Here is a 25,045-nt window from a genome sequence, read left to right as displayed (position 1 = left end):
TACCGCGTAAGGGCTCGTACCTGGGACGGCAGACAGTCCCGCAGACGCAGTACCAGCCTGGCGAGGGCAGACGACGAAGCTGTCCTCCCAGCGCTAAACTCGCTACGAAACGAGCCCTCCACCATTCGCGACACAAGAAGAGACGATGCCTCTGACAGACAGGGTGGCCGCTAACGCCGTACCGGGCAACCGCGTCCCAACGTTAAAGTACAAATCACTACCCTGCACGCTCGCACTCACACGACATGGTCCACCGAATACACAGATCGCAGCTGTTCTTAATCCCCAAATAAGGCCTCAGGAGCAGCCTGTGCTCTACAAAGACATGGAAAAAACTCTACTACAGGGGCGGGGAGGAGAAAGGACAAAAAGTTTGAAACTCCAGACTGGCACTTTCCCCTTCTCTCTTCACAGTCAGAAGCCGTTTATTTTCTCTTTTTGTTGATTTTGGCAGAGATGCTGACTGGAAGTGAGACGGACAGAAATCAGGACGAAGGGAAAAGAGCCAAGGAAGCGCGCTGAGGTCACAGAGAGAACCTGACAATCCGCTCCCCAGCAGTCGTGTCCTCACGGATGGGGCCGCTGGACGTGGACCGAGATGTGGAGCTCACAGAGAGCACCGGCTACCCTCCCTTTCTCCAGGCACGTCCACGGAAAGGGCCAGCTAGAGGGGCCGCTCCCTCACCCCAGCTCCCTTGTCCCCAGAAGGGGACTCAATGACAGGACAATGTCCTTGGCCAATGGAGGCCTGAAGTGCTCTCTGGAACCTCTCTCCCGAGTGGCACATAAATGGCATAACCAGCCCCCTGTGACAGCGCATCCCGGGTGCCCTGACGCTCGGCGGAAGCACAAAGCTGCAGCCACCCCACAGTGTCCCATCCCGGCCACATGGGGCCCAGAGCAAGTACCAAGTCGGGCGAGCCACTCACTTCCCCGCACAAAACAGGTATGGCTGTAAAGCAGCCACGTGCCATCCTGACTCCAAAACTCCTGCGGAATCCAGGGGGGATTCTAGTAGGACCTGTACTGAGCAGACACATCTCTATGTCATCCTTCGCCAGCCAGTGAATTGTCCAGCCTGTTTCTGAGCCCCTTAGTGACAAGAACTCCCCTCTTACCGGGGGCACTTGGGCCGTTCCCAGATCCCTCCAATTAGTACTGTCTCCCTCTCTGGGACTTACACACGACTCCCCAAGGTGCCTGCCCACGTTCGGGGCGGAGTCGGCAAGCTGCACAGGCTGAGTCCAGCCTGCCGCCCATTTATGTACAACTTGTTATCTGGGAACAGTGTTTACACCTTTAAAATAGTCGACAAAAATCAAAAGAAGATCTTGTGACATGTAAAAATTATATTCAAATTTCGGTTCTCGTAAAGTTTTATTAGAACACAGACATGTTCATTCTTTCCCATATCAAGTGTGCTTCACGCTACAATGGCCGACTGACATCACACACCCAGCAACGCCCAAAACAGGCAGCCTGGCCCATTACAGGAAGAAAGATTTGCCAGCCCTGGTCTACTCTTTTCCTTCTACAGCTTCGCTGTCCAACAAGGCCACTGCATTTAGCCACTTTAAATTTTTAATTTTATTAGTTAAAATTATTCTATTGTGTACTTAATGTTTATTTCTTTTTGGGAGAGAGGGAGCATGAGCAGGGAAGGTGCAGAGAGAGAGGGGGACACAGAATCCCAAGCAGGCTCCAGGCTCTGAGCTGTCAGTACAGAGCCCTACTCGGGGCTCAAACCCACAAACCACAAAATCATGACCTGAGCCCCCCAGGTGCCCCTAATTAGTTAAAATTAAATTAAAAATTCAGTTCCACATTTTAATCGCTCAAAAACTACATCTATCCGGCAGCTACTGAATGGCACAGATATAAAATAGTCTCATCGTCACGGAAAGTTCTGTCATGCAGCTCTGCTTTGGAAGCACATAGCACGGGGCAAATCAGTTTTCCCCCCGAAGTACTGTCAGCCGTCCTGAGCCCAGCAAATCTGTGTCCTTCAAGCTGAATGTCGCCAACCTTTCTATAAACTGGCAGTAAGCTGCCTCCTATACTGATCGCCCTCTGCTGATGCTACAGATTATAAACATAAACACCACACTCCAGATGGATTCAGCTTAGCACAGAGTAAACATTATCACCTCCTCTGTTCTGCAACCTATGTCTCTGTTAATGCAACCTGATAGCACCAGCTTTTTTGGGCCCACATCACATCCCTGGCTTCATATGGACCTTCTGAGTTTAGGCCCTAGATCTTTTTCAGTTGCTCGGTTAAACTCAGTCCAGTTCATTCTGCAAGCATGTTGTTGGATTTGAAGGCCTATGGGCAAGAACTGGCCCTTATCCCTGTTGATTGCTCCCTATTCACTTTGGCCCATCAGTCCAATCTGCTGAGATCAGGTCTCTCTCCAGCCACAAACACTAAGGAACATCACGTCCTCAACATGCGCACCCACGCTCACCCTGACACAGAGCGAGCGGAGCAGAATGGAGGACGGAGCCCGGAGCCCGGCCTTTCCCGCTCCCCCAGGCTGGCATCCCCAAGCCGTCGGCCCACTAGTTACCCCGTGATAGACACAACTTGCCACATTCTGACCCCACAACTGTGGGTGCACCACCTCTGAGACCCCAGAGAGGTGGGAGCCCAGGGGGACGGGGGTTGGCGCCCGCGCTGCGGCTGTGATGGCCCAGTTCCCGTCCTGCCCTGACCTGTGTGAGGGCCGGGAGGGGTTCTGCACTGAGGGTGCATGAGGCAGGCAGGGCTGTCCTCACATCCGGGCCTCAGCTGGAGGAAGGTGTGAAGGAGGCCCTGCTAACCTCTTCACATGGTTCCCAGCCCCCACCTCCCGACTGTGTCCCAGCTCGGGAGACTTGCAATGCTGTGCAGGGGGTCTGTGAGCATGATTGTGAGTCTTTGTCCTCGAGAATCATGATGACACCATGATTGAGGACAGCCAGGGGCGCCCAGAGGGCTCAGTTGGTTGAGCATCCTACTTCGGCTCAAGTCATGATCTCGCGGTTTGTGAGTTCAAGCCCTGCGTCGGGCTCTGTGCTGACAGCCCGGAGCCTGCAGCCTGCTTCAGATTTTGTGTCTCCCTCTCTCTGCCTCTCGCTGCTCATGCTTTGTCTCTCTCCAAAATAAACATTAACATTTTTTTAATTAAAGAGGTCACTACTTTAACCCAGCCGAGTCTCGACCAGCAGCACTGTTTCAACTGCTGCCCAGACAAGAACAACACTTCAAATCCTCTCTATGTTTTAAAATTCATTTTTAAATTTACATACAATAAAATGCACAGAGTCATGGAAATACCTCCACAATCAAGACACGGGACAGTTCTATTGCCCCCGAAATCCCCCCCCCCCGTTGTCCCTCTGGAGTCGTGCCCTCCACCCCGCCAACCACGGGACCCCTCTCTGTCCCCTGAGCTCTGCCTTGTCCAGAAAGTCGTCCAAACAGAATCACGTGGTACGTCTGCTTGTCCGGCTGGCATCCCTCACGGAACGTAAGATTCAGCCGTGTGGCTGCCTGTGCCGACAGTCTGTTCCCTTTGTGCTGCCGAGTGGTGCTCCGTGGCCTGGATGACCCCGTGGCTGGTGGCTCTCTCACCCGCTACAGAACCTGTGGGTTGTTGCCAGTTTTTGACAATTGTGAATACAGCTGCTACACACATTTGCATAACTGCTTTCTCTGAAATGTAAGTCTTCAGTTCTCTTGGGTAAACAGGAGGGGTCCCTGGTCCACGTGGCAGGTGTATGTTCGACTTCATAAGAAGCTGAGAAACTGTCGTCCGAAGAAGCTGCACCATCTTGCATACGTCCAGCAATGAATGAGAAGCTGGGATTTCTCCCCTGGTCGCCATCTCCGTAGGAATGTTAAGGTCATGACCGTTCTGGTTTGCATTTCTCCTGACTCATCGGAAATGTTGAGGGCCTTTTCATGGGCTTAATCGCCATCTGTGTGCCTCCTTCAGTGAAGCGTGTGTTCAGATCATTTGCCTGTGGTTTTCTTAAGCTATTCATTTTCTTATTGATTTTTGAGAGCTCTTTATATATACTGGATACAAATCCTTTGTCAGATCTGTGATTGGCCAGTGCTCTGTGGCTTCTCTTTCCACTGTTAACAGTGTGCTTCTCAGAGCAAACCTTGTCCTTTTAACACTTCTTGGTTGATCCAATCTATCCGTTTCTTTTATTGATCAAACAAACATCTGGCATTGAGTTCAAGAACTCTGAGGGCCACAGAGAATTTCTGCTGTTTTTTTCCTAAACGTTAGCATTTTCTTTATGGGAAGGCTTAAGCTATAACTTCAGTTTCTTGCATCAATGTAGGAGGATTCGGGTTGTTATGAGCTTTGATAGTTGCAGGACAGGGCCCAAAATTAAGTTGGCAGGCTGACTTTGAACTCAGGGCCCCTCTCATTGTTTCACTTTCTCTCGTGGGCCATCTCCCCTCCTTGTTTTCTCACCAAATTTGAGACCCAGGTTCAAACAAGAACAAAGGCTGGAAAGGGCAGCCACGAGCCGCAAACAAGGGGCAGAAATCCTCCCCCCCCCACCCATGTACTGGGGGCTGTGCAGAGCCGGGCCACCTGGGCCTCGCTGAGCTGGGCCGGACACGGCAGAAGCGAGGCACAGGGTGAAATCGGGCATTTGCAGGACATCAGTGAGAGAGAAGGTCAGAGGCCAGGGCCTCGAGGTGCACTGGAAAGGGAGGGCCAGGCCAGGGGCATCTGCAGAGAAGTAGGGAAGGAAGGAAGAACTCGGGAGGAGGGGAGATGTTTCTTTTTTAAGTTTATTTATTTTAAGAGAGAGAAGAGAGAGTGAGCATGCTAGCAGGGGAGGGACAAAGAGAGAGGGAGAGAGAGAATCCCAAGCAGGCTCCACACTGTCAGCACAGAGCCCTACGTGGGGCTTGATTTCAAGAACCACGAGATCATGACCTGAGCCAAGATCAAGAGTCGGACGCTTAACCAATGCAGCCCCCAGGTGCCCCCACATGTGAAGCTGTGTCGGTGAACTTGAGCTCTGTCCGTGCCACCACTCAGCTGAGCCTAACGCATCACAGAGGTCCTGCCCCAAACTCTCCAGCCTCTCCCAGCCCCGACCGCCACAGGGTCACAGGGCAATGACTCACTGGCCCAATGGAGTCCCCCTGAGGGCCCTGCCAGGGCTAGAAATGCCCCCTCCCCGCACCAATACCAGCGGGCTCCCAGGCGGGAGCAGCCAGGACCCTCCTCTAACGCAGAACTGTATCCCAAGAAGCCTTCCTCCTTTAAGCCAACAGCACTTATCAGGGGATTAAAAATCACCTTGTTTGTCTAAAATAGTTATTTTGCTAAAAATAACAGCTTTGCACTGCAGCAAATTCTTCCTGGAAGAACGGCTGCGATCTCAACCTGCCAGAGGTAACGCGTCCCCAGGGCTCTCCCACTGAGAGCTGAGCATTTAGGAGAAGCCCCTTTTCTCTGGAATGTTCTCTCCCCGCTGTGCCCCCTGGCTTCCAAAAGCCCCTCCCTGGGTGAGCCCTCACCATCTCGAGTCTGCCTCCTGTCATCTGATTGCTCATGCACCCGGCACACTGGGTGGGGTGCCTGCCCAGCGTCGGGTTCGGGGAGCCCAGCCCCAGGCACAGTGCTCAAGTGACGGGGTCTACGGGCTCGGACAGAGAGCAATGGGCCCCATCCTGGGTCCAGGGCCAGCTTCCAACGGTGCGTCGCTTTTCTGGGATCGAAAGGGTAAAATGAAAGTGCCGAGTTACTAAAGATACCAAAAACTCCTCGCCCTGCTCATCGCTTCGGGACGCACCAGCGAGCAGGAAGGCACAGCCCTGTGGTCACAGCGCTTGCCATAGGGACGGGGCAGGGTGACAGGAAGAAAGCAGAATCAGGGGAGGTCCAGGAGGTCTCTGGGGAGGCACCCCCCACCCGAGAGACCTGAATGACCAAGGAGCCAGACATGGAAAGTTCCAGAAGGAAGTTAAGCTGCAGAGTCCCCAAAGGGGGAGCAAGTTCTGAAGGAGGAAGACACAGAAGGGCCACTGCGGCCGAAGCCCCCTGAGGGACAGACTTGGGAGACGAGGCAGGGACGGGCCAGACCCCCACTTGTGCAGGGCTCCCGTGGCCGTGCTCCGCCAGGTAGGCTTCCGTGGCCCCGGATCTGTGGCCTCCAGGGGGCCTGCAGGGCTAAGCAGGTCTGCTGCTTGCAATCTGATAAAGGGAGCCGCCTGGACGTGACCTTGGCCATGGGGGACAGACGAGTGCCGGTGACCCAGGTGCCGACAGTGTACACCGGGAAGGTCAGATCTTTCAGCAAGGCTGCGATCTCACCCAGCAGAAAGCCGGTGCCCAGAGAGTGAGAGAAGGTCATGCACCCTGGTCACCAGGCCTGGGAAACAGGGGGGCGGTGGGGAAGGCGCTCCGTGGTTTTCCAATGGGAGGGGGCTCGCGGCCAGAACTTCTGCCTCCAGGCCGTCTGGAGCAGAGACGACTCCCTCTCCCGGGTGCGAGCGCAGACTCCCACGGGCAGCCAGACCACCAGGGCCACTCTCCTCTCATATCCCCGTGTCATGGGCCGAGTAGCGTCCCCCCAGGGTCTCACCCTCCAGGAACCTCAGAAAGTGACCGTATTTGGAAGGAGCTCCCTGCAGATACAATCAGGTAAAATGACATGGCAGGCCCGAAATCCAGCAACAGCATCCCTGTAAAGGACATGGGAGACCACAGTGCCATGGCCACAAACCAGAACCACGGACTGTCGGTGGGCACGGCGCCAGGAGCCTCCCCGGAGCCCCTCGAGAGAGCGGCCTCGCTGGGGATCTCCAGCCGCCTGGTCCGCAGTGAGGCGCGAAGGCAGCCGTGGCACAACCAGCACGCTCCGCTTGCAGCTTCTGAAATCACCTCTGCTGGGACCCGAGATGCCGCCAGGAAGAAGTGGCTTCGGTACCACACAGGAGCATTTCTGGCCCCAAATATATACCTCGCCGGGGAGGCAGGCTTCACCTGCACCCGCGCGTTCCCGTAAGTCCCTCCAGAGGCACCCTGAGAAAGCACTTGTGGGGGTGCCTGAGGGCTCAGTCGATGAAGTGTCAGGCTTCGGCTCAGGTCATGGTCTCGCGGTTCCTGAGTTCGAGCCCCGCGTTGGGCTCTGCGTTGACAGGCTGTCAGCGCAGAGCCCGCTTCAGACCCTCTGTTCCTCTCTCTCTGCCCCTCCCCCACTCGCGCTCTCCCACGCCCTGTCCCTATGGCACTATCCCTACGAGGCGCAGCCCAAGCCTTCCTGATCAGCGGCTCGGCGGGGATGGAGAGGGGTGGTGGGTGGGGACTTTGCTGCTTGGGAGACACATGCCACTTGACGTCTGGTCCCAGTTCTCCATCTGACCTGGTGTAGCCGGGAGTCCTAGTGTCTGTTCTCTGGCCCTAACCTGCCCCAGGCAAGGGTTTGCCAGGCCGCTGCTCGGCCCTCGGAAGAAAGCAGCATAGTCTCCACGCTCGCCGACACCAGCCGCTTCTTCGGGTCCCGGCTCCGCTCCTGTCGCTGCGCTGCACGCGGACAACCGGGTCTCTGACCCCCGACCCGCTGCCCACCTCCTTTCCTAAAATGGCACAAGGCCTAGAAGTCATGGGTGCTTTAAACTTCCCTGAGTGTTTTCATGTGTTTTATGTTGTGTTCGTTTTCTGCAACATCCCAAATAGGGGTGCTGTCCACTTTCCCAGTGAAGAATCCAGGACAGTGGCAGCTGGTCAGGAATGTCCGAGGTCACCCAGCTGGGGGTGGGGGGGACTAAAACCGGCCCTCTCTCTTCTAGGGGGAGTGAGAAATGTTTACTGAGCCCGCACAGTACAGGGTCCCCTAGCCCTGCATTCTAAGGACTCCTGATCAAGGAAATTGCCTAACCCTATCCGGCCAAGAGCTTTGAAAAGAAAACTATTTCAGACCAGCACAGGGCATCTGGGTCTCCCCCTAATCTCACCCCGATTTCACCTCCGTATCAGTCAGCATTCTGGAGAGAATTAGCTAATGCAGTTACAAAGGCTGGCGAGTCCCAAGCCTGCGGGGTGGGCGGGCAGCCCACAGACACAGGCAGAGTTGATGCTGCAGGTCCAGTCTGAAAGCCACCCACTGCAGAATTCCCTCCTGCTCAAGGGGGGCCAGGCTTTTGTTCTATTCAGGTCTTCAGCTGATTAGACGAGGCCCACCCACATTAGGGAGGACAATCTGCTTTTACTCAAAGCCACTGATTTATTTTTTATTTTTTAGTTCTCTTTTTAAAATATGGTACAGTTAAGACCGTGTTATATTAGTTGCAAGTGTGCAACTGATTCACCACTCCAACACTTGGCTCAGGCTCATCCTGAGAAATGTAGTCTTAATCCCCTTCACCTACTTCACCCATCACTCCCCCAACCTTCCCTCTGGTGACCATCAGCTTGTTCTCCAGGGTTGTGAGTCTTGGTTAGTCTCTCTGTTTCTTTGTTTTGTTTCTTAAATTCTACATATGAGTGAAGTCATATGGTATTTGTCTCTCTCTGACTTATTTCACTTAACATTGCACCCTCTACAAGTGATCCATGTTATTGCAAATGGCAAGATTTCATTCATTTTTATGGCTGAATAATATTCCGTTGTACACATACTCCAGTCCATGGCCACACAGACTGAGTCCACAGCTTGGCGATTGTAAATAGTGTTGCTGTAAACACCGGGGTTCATGTATGCTTTTGAATTAGTGTTTTCATATTCTTTGGGTAAATACCCAGTAGAGGAATTACTGATCACATGGTAATTTTATTTTCAATGTTTTGAGGAACCCTCACACTGTTTCCCACAGCGGCTGCACCAGTCTGCATTCCCACCAACGGTGCCTGAGGGCTCCCTTTTCTCCACATCCTCGTCAACACCTGTTGTTTGTGTTGTTGACTTTGGCCATCCTGACTGTCGGTCGTGAGGTAGTCTCTCATTGTAGTTTTGATTTGTATTTCTCTGGTGATCAGTGATGTTGAGCATCTTTTCTTGGGTCTGTTGGCCACCTCTATGCCATCTCTGGAGAAAGGTCTGTTCATGTCTTCTGTATTTTAATTGGATTATTTTGGGGGTGGGGGATGTTGAATTGTATAAGTTCTTCATATATTTTCAATACTAGCCCTTTATGTCATTTGCAAATATCTTCTCTCATTCTATAGGTTGGCCTTTCAGTTTGTTTCCTTCACGGTTCAGAAGCTTTTTATTTTGATGCAATCACAATATTTTTTTGCATTTTTCCCCCCTCAGGAGACATATCTAGAAAACTGTTGCTATGACTGATGTCAGAGCCTAGGATTTCTATGGGTTCAGGTCTCACATTTGTCCCCCATCCAGTTTGAGGTCAGGTTTGTATATGGTGTAAGAAAGTGGTCCAGTTTCATTCTTTTGCACATGGCTGTCTGGTTCTCCTAGCACCATTTTTTGAAGATACTGTCTTTTCCCCATTGTTTATTTTTGCCTTGTTCTCGAAGATCGATTGACCATATCATCGTGGTTTTATTTCTGGGCTCTCAATACCGTTATATTGATCTGTGTATCTATGTTTATGCTAGTCCCTTAGTATTTTAATTACTACGGCTTTAGAGTAGAACTTGAAATCTGTAATTGTGATGCCTCCAGCTTTGTTCTTTTTCAAGATTGCTTCGGGTATTCAGGGTCTTTTGTGGTTCCATACAAATTTTAGGATTGCTTGTTCTACTTCTGTGAGAAATACTGTTGGTAGTTTGATAGGGACTGCATTAAATGTGTGGATTGCTTTGGGTAGTAGAGAATTTTAACAATATTCTTCCAACCCAGAAGCATGGAATGTTTTTCTATTTCTTGGTGTTGTCTTCACTTTCCTTCTTCTGTTTTTTATAGTTTTCAGAGTATAGGTCTTTCACCTTTTTGGTTAGGTTTATTCCTAGGTATTTTATTATTTTTGGTGCAATTGTAAAGACTCTTTTCTTAATTTCTCTTTCTGTCGCTTCATTTTCAGCATAAAAATGCAACAGATTTCTGTATATCCATTTTGTATCTTGTGATTTTACTAAATTCATTTATCAGTTCTAGTAATTTTTTGGTGGAGTCTTCAGGGTTTTATGTATTAGTATCATGTCATCTGCAAGCAATGAAAGTTGTACTTCTTACTTACCAATCTGAATGCCTTTTATTCCTTTTTCTTATCTTATTGCTGTGGCTAAGTTTCCCAGGACTGTTGAATAAAAGTGGTGAGAGTGGACACACTTGTCTTGTTCCTGATCCTAGGAGAAAAGTTGTGTTTTCCCCATTAACAATGATGTTTGCTGTGGGTTTTTTATATGTGGCCCTATTAGGTTGAGGGTTGTTCCCTCTAAATCTACTTTGTGGAGGGTTTTTACCATGAATCAATGTACTTTTCAAATGCTTTTCCTGCATCTACTGAAAGGACCATACGGTTTTTATCCTTCCTCTTGTTGATGTGACGTATCATGTTGACTGATTTGCAAATATTGAATCCCCCTTGCATCCCAGGAATAAGTCCCACTTGATCATGGTGAATAATTTTCTTTTAATATATTGGTGGATTCCATGTGCTAGTATTTTCTTGAGTATTTCTGCACCAATGTTCATCAGGGATATTGGCCTGTAGTTCTCTTCTCTCTTCTCTTCTCTTCTCTTCTCTTCTCTTCTCTTCTCTTCTCTTCTCTTCTCTGTCTCTCTCTCTCTGTGAAGTCTTTGTCTTTTTGGTATCAGGGTAATGCTGGCCTCATAAAATGAATTTGGAAGCTTTCCTTCCTCTTCTATTTTTATGAATAGCTTGAGAAGAATAGGTATCAACTCTTCTTTAAGTGTTTGGTAGAATTTCCCTATGAAGGCATCTGGTCCTGGACTTTTGTTTGCTGAGAGTTTTTTTGTTTTGATTACTGATTCAATTTCATTGCTGGTATCCAATCTGTTCAAATTTTCTATTTCTTCCTGGTTCCATTTTGGGGGGGTTATATATTTCTAGGAATGTTTCCATGTCTTCTGGATTGTCCAATTTGTTGGCATATATTTTTTTCATAATATTCTCTTATAATCCTTTGTATTTCTGTGGTGTTTATTTCTGATTTTGTTTGAGTCCTTTTGTGTGTGTGTGAGTCTGGCTAAAAGTTTATCAATTTTCTTGATCTTTTCAAAGAACCAGCTTCATTGATCTTTCTTTCTTTTCTTAAGTTTCTATATTGTTTATTTCTGATCTAATCTTTACTACTTCCTTCACTCTACTGGTGTTGGGTTTTGTTTGTTTTTCTTTAGCTTCTTTATGTACCAGATCAGATTGTTTATTTGAGACTGTTCTTGCTCTTTGAGGTAGACCTCTATTGCTATAAACTTCCCTCCTAGAATCACTTTTGCTGCATCCCAAAGATTCCGGCTCATTGTGTTTTCATTTTTCATTTGTCTCCATGTATTTTTTTAACTTCCTTTTCAATTTCCTGGTTGACCCATTCATTGTTTAGTACCATGTATTTAACTTCCATGTATATGTGTTCTTTTCAGATTTTTTTCTTGTGGTTGACTTCTAGTTAACTTCTAGTTTCATAGATTTGTGGTCAGAAAAGATGCATGGAGGGGTGCCTGGGGGGCTCAGTCAGTTAAGCATCTGACTTTGGCTCAGCTCATGATCTCACAGTTCATGAGTTTGAGCCCCAAGTCAGGCTCTGTGGTGCCTGCTTCCAAGCCTCTGTCTCCCTCTCTCTCTGCTCCTCCCCCACTCATGTGTGCTCTCTCAAAAATAAATAAATATTTAAAAAAAGAAGGAAAGAAAAGAAAAGATGTGTGGTATGACTTCGGTCTTTTTGAATTTGTTGAGACTTGTTTTGTGGCCTAATATATGATCTATTCTGGAGAATGCTCCATGTGCACTTGAACATGTGTTTTCTGCTGTTTTAGGATGGAGTGTTCTGAATATATCTGTTAGATCCATCTGGTCCAATGAGTCATTCAAAGCCACTGTTTCCTTGATTTTCTGTTTGGATGATGTGTCCACTGCTGTAAGTGAGGTGTTATAGTCCCCTAGTATTGTTGTATTAATATCAATTACTTCCTTTATTGTTATTAGCTGCTTTATGTATTGGATGTTTTCATGCTGGGTATGTAAATATTTATAATTGTATCTTCTTGTTTATTATCTTTATGGTTATATAGTGTCCTTCTTTGTCTCTTGTTACTGTCTTTGGGTTTTTTTTTTGTTTTGTTTTGTTTAATGTTTTATTTATTTCTGAGAGAGAGAGACAGTGTGAGCAGGGGAGGGTCAGAGAGAGAGGGAGACACAGAATCTGAAACAGGCTCCAGGCTCCGAGCTGTCAGCACAGAGCCTGACGCAGGGTTAGAACCCACGGACCATGAGATCATGACCTGAGCCAAAGTTGGCTGCCCAACCAACTGAGCCACCCCGGCGCCCCTACAGTCTTTGTTTTAAAGTCTATTTTGTCCGATACATGTATGGCTACTCCAGTTTTCTTTTGATATCCATTTACATGATTAACGTGTCTCCATTCCCTCACTTTCAATCTGCATGTGTCTTTAGATCTGAAATGAGTCTCTTGTAGGCAACACATAGATGGGTCTTGGCTTTTTTTTTTTTCCTGATCCATTCCATCAACCTATGCCTTTTGATTGGAGTGTTTAGTCCACTTACATTCAAAGTAATAACTGATAGGTATGTACTTACTGCCATTTGTTATTTGCTTTATTGCTTGTTTTTGTAGTTCTTCTCTGTTCCTTTCTTCTCTTGCTCCCTTCTCTCATGGTTTGCTGGCTTTCTTTAGTGATATTCTTGGATTCCTTTCTCCTTATTTTTTGCATATGCATTACCAGTTTAGGATTTGTGGCTTAGGTTTATATATAACATCTCATGCAGCTGGCAGTCCATATTACATCAATGATAGTTTGTTTGAACTCACTCTTTACTTCTCTCTCCACCTCCCCACACACACATTTTAGGTATATGGTGTCAGACTTCACATCCTATTATTTTGTGAATCTATTAACTGAGTTTTAGAGATAGACTTATTTATACTACTTTATGCTTCCTACTGTTCTAAATCCTATTTATAGTCATTCCTTTCCACACAGAGTCCTCTTTAACATTTATTGTAGGGCTATTTTAGTGGTGATGAACTCCTTTATCTTTTGTTTGTCTGGGAAACTCTTTATCTCTCCTTCTGTTCTGAATGATAGCCTTGCTAGATAGAGTATTCTTGGTTGTAAGAATTTTCCTTTCAGCACTTTGATTATATCACACCACTCCCTTCTGGTCTGCGAAGTTTCTGCCTAAAAATCAGCTGATAGCCTTATGGGGTTTCCCTTGTATGTAACTGTTTTCTTTCCTCCTGCTGTTTTTAAAACTCTTTCTTGATCCATGCTTCTTGCCATTTAAACTGCTATGTGTCTTGGTGTGGACCTCCTTGGGTTGATTTTGTTGAGGGCTCTCAGTGTCTCCTGGGTCTGGATTTCTGTTTTCTTCTCCAAATTCAGGAAGTTTTCAGCTATTATTTCCTCAAATAAATTTTATCCCCCCCCCCTTCTTTCTCTTCTCCTTCTGGGACCCCTATTATGTAACTGTTACACTTGATAGTGCTGCCGAGTTCCCTAGGTATGTTCTCGTTTTGCATACTTTTTTTTCCCTCTCTTCTGTTCAGCTTGATTGTTTTCCATTACTCTGTCCTCCAGGTCACTAATCTGTTCTTCTGCTTCCTCCAGTCTACTATTTATTCCCTCCTGTATTTTTAACTTTGGTTTTATGTTCTTCACCACTGATTCGTTCTTTTTCATGTTCTTTGTTGAGGGTCTGGCTGAGGTCCTCTAGTCCTTTCTCAAGTCCACTGAGTATCTTTATAAACATTACTTTAAATTCTCTATCAGGCATATTATTTATCTTCATTTTATTCAGGTCTCCTGCTGTGATTTTGTTCTGTTTTTTCATTTGGGACATATTCCTCTGTCTCCTCATTTTGTCTAACTCTGTGTCCATTTCTCTGTGTTAGCTGCATCTCCTGCACTTGAAAGCAGTGGCCTTACGAAGAAGAGGTCCTGTATTGCCTGTGGTGCAGTGTCCCCTGTTCACCAGAACCTGGTACTTCAGGGGTGTCTTCTATGTGTAATGTATGTGACCTGTTGTGGCCAAGCTATGTTCGCCTTCTGTCCAGTCGTCTGCAATGTTCTCTTTGTCTGCTGTGGGCAGGGTCCCATCCCTGTGCTGTGCTGTTAGTGGGACAGTCTGGTGTGGCGACAGACCAGACTAGGAGTTTGCTAGAGACGGGACAGCTCCCAACTGAAGGGCACTGTCCCTGTGTTGTTGCATAAACTTGTATTGAGAGGTGGGGCTGCAGTCAGATCCGATGTCTGCCCCCAGCCCACCGCTGGGGCCATAGTCAGACTGGTGTGTAGGTTAGCTTCCCCTCTCCCTGGGGCAGGACTCACTGTGGAGTGGTGTGGCCCCTGTCTGGGCTGCTTGCACTCTGCCAGGTTTGGGCACCGCTCTGGATGGCGTATTGGAGGTGGGAGGTCCACAGGAGAATGCAGGGGTGGGGCACAGGGTGCCAGCAAGGCCTGCGCTGGTCTACTGGGGGAGGGGCAATGCAGCCACCCGGGAAACCCTTCTGAGGCTGGAGGAGAAGGGGCAGGTTCTGCTCCCAGCAAGCTGGGGGAGTGTTGGGAGTGGCCAGGTTCCCTCAGGTATCCTGTGTCAGGCTGTGGGTGGGAGAAGGACAGCAACTGCCAGCTCTTCTGTTCTTGGAGGAACCTCCCAACGATCCCTGCCCTTCCGGTGCCCAATCTCAGATTAGTAAGTCAACCTCTCTCCCCTGTGCCCCACAAGTGTTTCAAACTGCTGCTTCTTACTGAAGCTCTGTGGGGCCGTTTGTTGTTCTGCCTCTTTAAGGGCAGGGACTCAGTTTCCTCTCGCCCTCCAGCTCTCCCAGAGCAGCTGGGCTCTAGGAGTTAAGCCCCATTGATTGTCAGAACTGGCAAAGTTAGGTCTCTCTGGTTTTCAAAGCCAAATGCTACAGGGATTTGTCTTCCCCATGCAGGTCCCCGTGTCTGGGGTGGGGTCAGCTCCTCTTCCCTCTCCATGCCCCAGGTCTCTCCCTCCTTGGAGAGTCTCAGGTTGGTTTGGTTCCCACATTCTTCAATGTGGCCTCTTTCCTACGTTTAGGTGTGGAGAGTCTGTCCTGCCAGTCTTCGGGTCATTTTCTTGTCCTTACGCTCACGTTAGCATTGTCTCCTTGTATCCATTGTGTCCATGGGACGAGGTGAGCCCAGAACCCTCCTACTCAACCACCTTCCCTGGAAGCCCCTCAAAGTCACTGATTCAAATGTTAAGCTCATCCACAGACACCCTCACAGGAACATTCGGAACAATGTTGACCACATATTGGGGTCCTATGGCCCCATCAAGCTGATGCAAAATTAACCACCTAAACCTCCAGCAGCTGGGCTGCTGCCGGCTCTGGACTGTGCTGGGCCTGGCCAGTGGGCTCAGCTGGTCCACCAGGACAGAGTCATGGCCAGTAGAACCTTTGTGAACTCTGGCATCTGTCACCGAGCTCATTTTAGCAAGGAGCCTTCCCTAAAATAACGTGGAAAAAGTACGTGATCCCCTCCATAGGGAGGGGACTCTAAGGGCCAGAGAAGAAAGAGGACTTGCAAGTCACTCTGGCCCCACACAGGGGCTCATCATATCAGAGGGCAATGGCAGCCCTCATTACGAGTGGGGACTCCCCAAACCATGGGGCCCCACACAAGGATGCCCACGCCATGCATTTCCAGAGCAGGGCCCTTGGTGGGAAGGACGACCTCATGGCAGATGCGCGTCACCAGCCCACCTCATGGGCCTCACCACCTGTATGCTCATGAACGGGGCAGTGCTTGTGCTCACGGAAAGGGCATCATGTGCGAGTTGGGAACTTGAGTATGGGTCCCGGCTTTGCTCTTGACCGTGCGATATTGCCCCCTTGTGCCTCAGTTTCCTCGTGTGCAAAATTAGCCACTGGTTTAGATCAGTGTTGCTGAACAATAAGCATTTCAGATTTCTTGGGGAAGCTGTCAAACCACAGGGGACACACGGCTCGCCCTGGATCTAAATCAAAACTAGAGGAGAGCATTGCCAGGGCCGGTGAGAACTACCCCTCCGTCCAGGTCTGGAACTGCCTCGGAGATGTGATCACACCAGGCCACCTGCAGCAGCCCTTGGATGATAAAACACATTAGCCTCGATGGGAACTGTAGACCCAAGCCACAGCTTCATGCTCAGTCTCTCACTCCCACCTATGGATGCCATTTCATAGAGAGACTATTTTAAACCTCTGCAAATACAGGGGCGCCTGAGGGGCTTGGTTGGTTGAGCAGCCGACTCTTGTTTTCTGTTTTCGGCTCAGGTAATGATCTCACAGATTAGGAGTTCGAGCCCCACATCGGGCTCTGCTCTGATGGTGCAAAGCCTGCTTGGGATTCTCTCCCTTCTGCCCCTCCCCTATTTGCTCTCTGTCTCGAAAATAAATAAATGAACTTAAAAAATAAATAAACAAAACAAATCTCCGCAAATACAAAGGTCTTTAACATCATAGCCTACGTGCATAAACCCTAATTTGAAAGCGTAGCTTTGATCTAAAAAGCTAGTTCTAGCAGAGGCCACGTATGCAAAGGACATGCATACAGAGTCCTGCTGGGGTCCAAGCGTGTCGGGGACTCTGGGACCCCGTGCACCGAGAGGGCACACGGCCTTGCTCCTCACGGCTGTGAGACAACAGAAGGTGCGGACGCTGGCCTCTGTCCCCGTCCCCGGCACCAAGCTCCTAAAATCCTCCTTGTTTCCTTTGTGGTAAGAGCACTGCGAGCATCTTGGTTCTAATGATGCGTCTTTTGTTCTGGGTGGTCCCCGGGATGGGACTGGCTGCCAGACGGACGGAGCCATGATCAAAAGTTTGGCATGTTCAACCCCGCCCCCACCCTCTGGAAAGGGATTAAGGTGGCAGTGAGCGAATGGTCGGCCATGTCTCTGTGAGGAAGGCTCCATAAAACCACAGCAGTACAGGGTTCGGGAAGCTTCCAGGTGGGGGAGCACATCCACCCCAAGAGGGTGACCCACCCCGGCATCACGGGACAGAAGCGCCCGTGCTTGGGAGCCCCCAGACCTTGGCCCATGTGTCTCTGCATCTGGCTGCTCACCTGTGTGGGTCTCCTGGGGACTCAGCACCTGCCGTTGGCATCTGGAGTGGGGGGCAGTCTCGTGGGACCGGGCCCTGAACCAGCGGGGCCCGCGCTGCCTCTAGGCAGGCAGGGTCACAACCCAGTGGTAGGACACGCAGCCCACGTCGCGGAGAACTGCTCGGTGGGGCCGAGTGGAGTGTTCGGTGTGAGCAAGAGAGGATGCTGGGGGTGGGGGGGCCAGGGATGAAGCCTCTTACCCACCCCCAGATCGGGGGCAGGCGCTCAGCGGCTGCTCGGGGAGTATCGACTGAGAGAATGAATGAGCGCATTTACCCACCTTGTGTCCTCGGCGATAATGGGCAAACCGGGACGTGAACAAACGTGAGGGTTTCTCACACGTCTCAGAATAGCTTCACAAGCACCTCATTAGTGCGTTGCACCCCCCCCCCCGTTTTTCTCGCGGACAAACTGGGGGACGCCCTGCTACCCCTCGCCGTCTCCCCTGCTGGGTATGTTTTCTCCGCAGCGAACTGGAGCCCAGGGGAAATCCAACGTCCAGAGGGCCGCCCCTGGGGACCGTCCCCTGCCCGTCCACCATGAGGCGGGTCCTGGGATTCGGAGCCTCTGTGAGACCCTCCAATGACCCAGTGAGTCTCCTACAGTCAGAACTGTGCAAGGACACTCCGCCTGATAAGTTAGTTATGTCAGGTGGTTCATCAGAACCGTATAAAATAGTGACAATCGAGAATAAAAATTGAGAGTGATTGAGCGTGCTCACACACACACACACGCACACACACGAAGATCCCAGGACCACACACAGCAGGAAATCTGAACCTCAGTTTCCCAAAAGCTACAGCGGACGGAGAGGCCAGTGACACAGCTCTCACACCCACACAGAAGGGGGTGTGAGCTCGTCAGAGACCAGCGGTTGCCCGACACACACATCTAAACGTGGCTCATGGCACGTGCCGTAACGACAGTGGGGGACACGCTCGACAGCCACAGGCACTGGACTCCTCACCGCGCTGTCCCTGATGGCTGGGAGCGGCACCGCCGTGTGGCCTGACAGGACCCCGCAGGAGAGGCAAGACCCCACGGCCCAGGCTTTCCTGTGCTGCGGGGCATCTCCCTGACCCTCCCCCCGGCCGGGCGCTGGGCCAGCTGGGGCAAAAGCAAGAAGGGGTCAGGGTCCCCAGCAGAGACGTGCTAGCAGGTGACCCGTGGCTCATGGAGCTGCCCCTGCCTGAGAGCGATTTGGGGAAACAGGAGTCTAAGCAGGCTTCTCACTCCCGCCTGGATGTCCGTTTCCTTCCACCCAGAGCAGAGTCTCGTTACCTCTCCGCCTCCCCCACCTGCTCTCTGAGCACCTCAGGCCCTCCCGGCCCGCTGGCTTCTCATCACCTTAGGCCAACAGGAGGTGCCCGTGGGAGACCGCAGGGTCCTGGAGGGGGTGGGGGTGGGTACCTACTCCCCGTTCCCTTCCTGCAGGATGGTGGCTCGGGGTCTCTGCTCCTGCTGTCGGGGACACCCTGCACCTCTCGTGAGTAACAGCCCACTCCCCTGGCCCCTTCAGACCTGGGGCGGCAGCCTCCCCCCCCACCGGGCCACACCTGCCATCTGAACCCCACCCTGCTCTGTAAAGGAGCTCCCCTCAATCACCCCAACCCCAGGCAATCTTCTCGGTTTTTCTCTGGGGCCCTGACGGATGCGGGAGCCCAGAGCCCTGAAGACAGACCCATTTGCCTTCCCTAGAAACTGAGTAACTAAACACTCGGACACATTCCAGCACATGAACCCACAGCTGATCACAGCCTCGACATCCTGGTCCAGAGAGGAGGGGATTATTTTGGCCCAAAGGCTCTAAGGCAAGGATGGCTGGTGACCCACCACGCTGCTGCTGGGCAAACGGTTCTGGCTTTTGGTTTAAACCTTCGGTGTGCTACTCTCAAGCACGAGTTCTCCAGGCTGCATTATTTATAAAGCATGTCCCCAAATAGCTGGAATTATTAGATATGTACAATTAAATATTGCAGGACATTGGCTGAATCTGAGTTTAGAATGAGGCTTCAGACAATGGCTGAAATCAGTGTCTATTCACTCCTCACTTATGACTAAGGAGGGAAACAAGAAAGCTGTATTATCAGCATGTAGAATGTGCTCTCGATTTAAAGACAACAACAGGTGCGCCTGGGGGGCTCGGTTGGGCGTCCGACTTTGGCTCAGGTCATGATCTCATGGTTCATGGGTTCTAGCCCCACGTCAGGCTCTGTGCTGACAGCTCCGAGCCTGGAGCCTGTTTCAGATTCTGTGTCTCCCTCTCTCTCTGCCCCTCCCCTGCTCACACTCCCTCTCTGTCTTTCAAAAATAAACAGTTTTAAAAAACCTTAAAAACAACGGGGGCGCTTGGGTGGCTCAGTTGCTTAAGCATCCGAGTCTTGCTCTTGGTTTAGGTCTTGATCTCAAGGTCCTGAGTTCAAGCCCTGCATTGGGCTCCATGCCAGGCATGAAGCCTACTTGAAGAGTGAATGAATGAATGACAAATACAGTTGAAAAAAAAAATAAAAACACCACCACCAAACTCCCGAGCAAGGAGGCAGGCATCAAGATTATCCAAAAGGAACTCAGTCTTGAGCTTAGGTTAAAAACAGAAAAGGGGCTGGGACACAGGTGACTTACTGTGTTCAAACCAGACACTGGGCTGCAGAAGGCCACCGTAGTATGGGGCAAAAAGCAACAGTGCCCGAGAGTTCACACGGAGCTCACGCAGCCTTGCTATCCGGCGGGGGGGGGGGGGGGGGGGGGTGAGGCGCGGGAACACAGAGGGATCAAGACAGGGGCCCCCAAGCAAGAAGTGTGCACACGGGACCCGTAAAGGTGTAGAGGTACCTGCACCCCACCTGCTCCCCATGTAAAGTACTGACCTGAGAAAGACAGACCCATGAACGTAAGGAAGAAAATCACGGAATGGCCCAGAAACATCTAATAAGGTACAATCCACTTAATGACAAGGCTCTCCCCGTCCGATACGCAATCAGCCACACGGCGCTTCAGGAGGGAATTGTAACCTGATCGGTAACTCATTTTATCAACCAACACGGGGCTGGTGGCCAGAATGCTTCCCTTCCCTCCAGCGGCTTCCACCCTTGTCAAGTCAGGAAATCTGGGCGAGGCCTGCTCCTGCCTCATGCCCTCTGCTCCGTCAGTCCCGCGGGGTAGACCCAGGAGCCCTGCGCTGACGTGGTTTGTACGGTCAGGATCCCTCCTCGGTCCCCCTGCCCCGTAGAAGACCCGCTCGCTGTGACCAGAAGTAGGTGTCGGGCAACGCTGCCAGGAGCCCGGCCCCCCGCCCTCTCCTCCTGCACCAGACAACAGGCCAGAACCCAGCCGACCACGAAGGGTCAACCCCCCTGCTAAGCTCAAGCCTGCCGGGGCTCGTGCACAGCGGCCAGCAGCCCTCAGGGCCTGGAGCCGCGCGACCTCGAGCCGGGCCCCCAAAGCCCCCGAGCCGCCGTGCGGGTCCGTGTCGGTACAGGCCCCGTGTGCTCACACCTCTGACCTTGGGCAGCAGAACGGGAAAGCAGGTCCGGGCGAGATCACGGGCCAGCTACCTGCCGCCCCCGAACCAGGAAATTACAGGTCAGACCTCCAGGCACGACAGTCCTGCTTTGCCAGCACAGCCAAGGGGTCAGCAGTCTTCTGACGTGACGTGTCTCTGCCTCACTGACAGTCTGAGGGGCACAAGTGCAGGGGACGGCGAGGTAATGACTTTATACCTATCAGATTGAAGAGAGACCTAACTGGCTGGGGGCACGGGTTGGGGAGGAGGACGGCCACCCCTTGCTGGTGAAAACGTGAGCCGATGCAGCCTTTAGACACTACCTATCACTGGTGAAAATACGCGGACCCTGCACCCAGCAACCCCTGTCTGGGGATCCGACCTGTTGAAATAAAGGCACCAGCGCCTAAGAATAGACGTCCGGGGGAAAAAGGGCGGAGATACCGGAGACACAGTCAGTGCCGGTTGGGAGGGGGAGGGCGGGGCGGGCAGCAGCCTGGCCGAGCTTCCTTGGGGCAGAGCTACCAGCGATCCGGACCCGGAGGGGCCGCCCGGCCGCTGCTCCGTGGGAAAAGCAAAATTCAGGGAAATGGGAACCAACACCAAGACGCACCCTAGCCAGCGTTTGTGTTTGTGTATGAGCACCAGGGAATCCAGGAAGGACGGACACCAGGCTGTTAGCACTGGGACCCTGGGTATGGGAGGGGCGGTGGCAGGCGCCGTGGGTGGAGGGGACGGTGAGGCAGCAGCAGCAACAGAAACCACAACTTTTTTAAGTTTACAACTTCACTCACATCCGACTGTGCACATGGGTCCACAGAAAGACAGGCGACGGTGCGATCGCTGGGTGCCCCTCACACCATCCCCGTGCTGCCTGCGTGTTTACAATAAGCATGAATCACTTCTGTGATCAGGAAATGCCCAGCAAAGCTATTTCACCAGGGTTTTCTGTTGCCTGCTTTTCTAACCCTGTTGTCACTTCGAATGCACCACTTTCAACCAAATAAACCACATCGTGGCTGCTGCCGGCTGCTCTGGGCTCACCATTCATTAGTTTTGAACTGTGTGCAACCGTGTGCATGTGCATGCATGTGTGCATGCTGCCTGTGTGTGCTTGTATGTGTTGCACGTGTGCTCATGCGTGTGTGCGTGCATATGTCTGTGTGCATACTGCCTGTATGTGCATGTGTGCTCATGCGTGTGCACGTGCGTGTGCCTGTGTACATACTGCCTTGTGTGCATGTGTGCTCATGTGTGCACGCATGTGTGTGCCTGTGTGCATACTGCCTGTATGTTCATGTGTGTGTGCGTGTGCCTGTGTGCATACTGCCTTGTGTGCATGTGTGATCATCCGTGTGCGTGTGCCTGTGTGCATACTGCCTGTGTGTGCATGTGCGTTCATGTGTGTGCGTGTGTGTGTGCCTGTGTGCATACTGCCTTGTGTGCATGTGTGTGCTTATGCGTTTGTGCGTGTATGTGCCTGTGTGCATACTGCCTGTATGTGCATGTGTGTGTGCTCATGCGTTTGTGCGTGTGTGTGCCTGTGTGCATACTGCCTGTATGTGCATGTGTGTGTGCTCATGTGTGTGCATGTGTGGGTACCTATGGGCATACTGCCTATGTGTGCTTGTGTGTGTCCATGTTGCACATGTGCTCGTGCTTGTGCACATGTGTGTGCATGTGTGCTCGTGCATGTGCATACTGCCTTGTGAATGTGTGTGCTCATGCGTGTGCATGCATGTGTGTATACTGCCTTGTGTGCACGTGTGTGTGCCTGCCTGGGTGCACACAGATGTGTATGCGTGTGTGCATGTGTGCATACTGCCAGTGTGCGCATGCGTGTGTGCTCGTGTGTGTGCACGTGTGTGTGCCTGCCTGGGTGCACACATGTGTGTGTGCGCATGTGATCTCTCTCTCCCGCGCACCACCACCTGAACCAGCTCAGGGAGGACTGAGGACCGAGCACCAGAAGGCCCCACAAGCCAGCATCTATACTGAACACATGGGCTCCACACCTACTGCCTTGCTTTCCCCAAGGAGCCCAGACCCTGAGCTGGCTCGTGGGGTGACGGGGGACCATGCTGTGTCCCTGTGGCAGCAGCGTGGCCCCACCACAGAGCCAAGGAATCTTCTCGACTGACCTCAGGAGCCGGGTTCTGACAACCTTGCCCTGACCAACACTTACACGGCCTCCGAAGTCCCACAGGAACAGAGAACCCTTTATGAACCGGTGCCGACTGGCTCTGCGGTGTTTGCCAGTGCGGCTGTTTCCATTGGGACGGTCCTCCTGTCCCCCCTCCCCACACGCTGTCCACACAGCAGCAGGTCCCAGAGCCACATAGCCACGCAGGGATGGGGGGCAGAGGGGTCAGGGGCCACCTTCCTGACTGAAGGACTGGGGCAGGGCCACTGGGCGACATTACGCAAATTCACACACGAGCCTGGGGGGCCTAATCCCAAATCCTCACAGAGAGTCCTGCCCACCCGCAAGGGCTACTCCAGCTTCAGAAGCCACTGCGGGCACGTCCGATGTGGCCTCCTGGTGTCAGAGATCCTTCTCATCCTGGACACTCAGGTTGTCCAGTGTGGCTGCCTGGCGTCAGGGATCCTTCTCGTCCTGGACATTTGGGTCGTGAGCAGAACGGGGCCCTGGTGGTCTCCCTGGCCGCCCGCAGCAGAGCGTTTCTGCAGATGGTGACCCGTAATGCCTGCGGCCCATGTGAACACTTCTGGGACTAGGGCCGCCCTGCCTACTGGAACTTTCCGCCAGCGCAAAGACCTCTAAGAGTCCGCAGAGCTCAGCATGTGGACTTCTCAGCTCTGCAGACTTGCCGGGAGCCCCCCACGTGGATCTGAGATGAGAGAGAATAAAGGCAGGAGGGAGACGACCCAGCTGGGACCGGGGCCCTGCGCCTGGGAGTGAACTGAGGGGGCCCTGGCATCCCCTCGCTCAGGCCAAGTTCTCCCCAAGCCTCCGCACATCCAGATGAAGCAGAGCAGATCAGCACCAGAGAGAACCCTACTTCAGCAGAGGTAAAGGTGGGACTCGTTATTCCGCTAATAAATGACACGGGGCATCCCTTACATACCACGACCCCAGGCACACACAGAAAACAGGGACGGGTTGGCGCATTCATTTCCTACAGCTGCCATATCAAATCGCCACAATCGTAACCACTCGCGATGGAAGTCAGAACTCTGAAATGGGTTGGTCCCTTGGAGCTGACATCAAGTACCGACAGGGCAGTGTCCCTTCTGGAAGCTCCGGGAGAGAATCTGTTTCCTACCACATGACTCTGGCCCTCCTGCCCCCTTCGCCAAAGGACCTTCGTGGTCACAGCCGGCCCAGCAGACAACCCCTTCCCCATCTCAGCATCCTTAATCACATTGCAAAGTCCCCTTTGCCACGTCAGGTGACAGTGCAGTTTCCAAGGACCAGGGTGTGGGCACCGCCTGGGCCCTTACCCCACCGCCTACCACACCCCGGGGAACACAGTACCCCAGGAGGCCTGACTAGACACTAAGGGGTGACAGTACAAGCTGGGGACTCGGCAAGGAAGAAACCCAAGGAACAAGGGACCACGGATCATTCACAAGGGACCACGGATCATTCACACTCGGGATAAACCACAACCACCCGCAGAGCCCCTCCCGGCCCCTCCCACCCCGGCTCGCAGTCCTGCCGGGCACAGCAAGGCTGTGCACTGGACATTCAGGGAGCCCTGCACGCCGCCCCTCTGCTGAGCTGAGCGCCTGCCCCCTCCCTCAGCTCCGTGACACCCTGGGGCGTGGGCACAAGCCCGTCCCAAAGTCTGGATCTGAGCTCAGAGACTCCCGGGCAGGCTGACCTCGAGCCCCGGGTTCCAGCACAGTGGAGTGCGTCCGCGTGAATCCTCGGTCCCCCTCGTGCTGTCCTGGACCCTTCCATGTGCATCTCCTGCAGACCATACCAGGGGAGGGAGGACAGGCAACGTGTCGATAGCTCAAACCCCCCTCTAATGAGCAAACCTCTCCCAACCCTAACAGTGCCCTGCACCCTTAAACGGCTCTGAAGAACAAGGGCTGCCTGTCACCGGACCTGGTGCCAACGGCCACTGATGCACATGTCAGTGAAGGGAAGAGTCTCTACCATCTTTCCTCTGGTGAGGCCACCTCTTCCCCAGCTTCCACCAGCACCTCTAGACTCCTCCTCCTGCTGCACATTCTCGCCCCCCATCTTTCTCCAAACCTCAAGGTCAGCACCCCCAGACAAGGTCGGCAGGCCCAGACAAGGTCAGCAGGCCCAGTCAAGGTCGGCACCCCCAG

At 52.1% G+C, this 25,045-nt stretch overlaps 1 protein-coding gene across 1 annotated transcript in view; it reads right to left on the bottom strand.

The window, feature by feature from the left end:
- Nucleotides 1–25,045, bottom strand: part of CNIH3 (cornichon family AMPA receptor auxiliary protein 3) — an 88,501-nt gene that overhangs the window by 42,097 nt on the left and 21,359 nt on the right. The gene's annotated exons all lie outside the window — the stretch shown is intronic.

This window comes from Hyaena hyaena, unplaced genomic scaffold (assembly GCF_003009895.1).
Source record: "Hyaena hyaena isolate Hyena2069 unplaced genomic scaffold, ASM300989v1 scaffold_103, whole genome shotgun sequence".
NCBI classification, from domain to species: domain Eukaryota; kingdom Metazoa; phylum Chordata; class Mammalia; order Carnivora; family Hyaenidae; genus Hyaena; species Hyaena hyaena.
The sequence above is the reverse complement of the archived record's forward strand: the minus strand, read 5'-3'. Positions and strand labels throughout refer to the sequence as shown.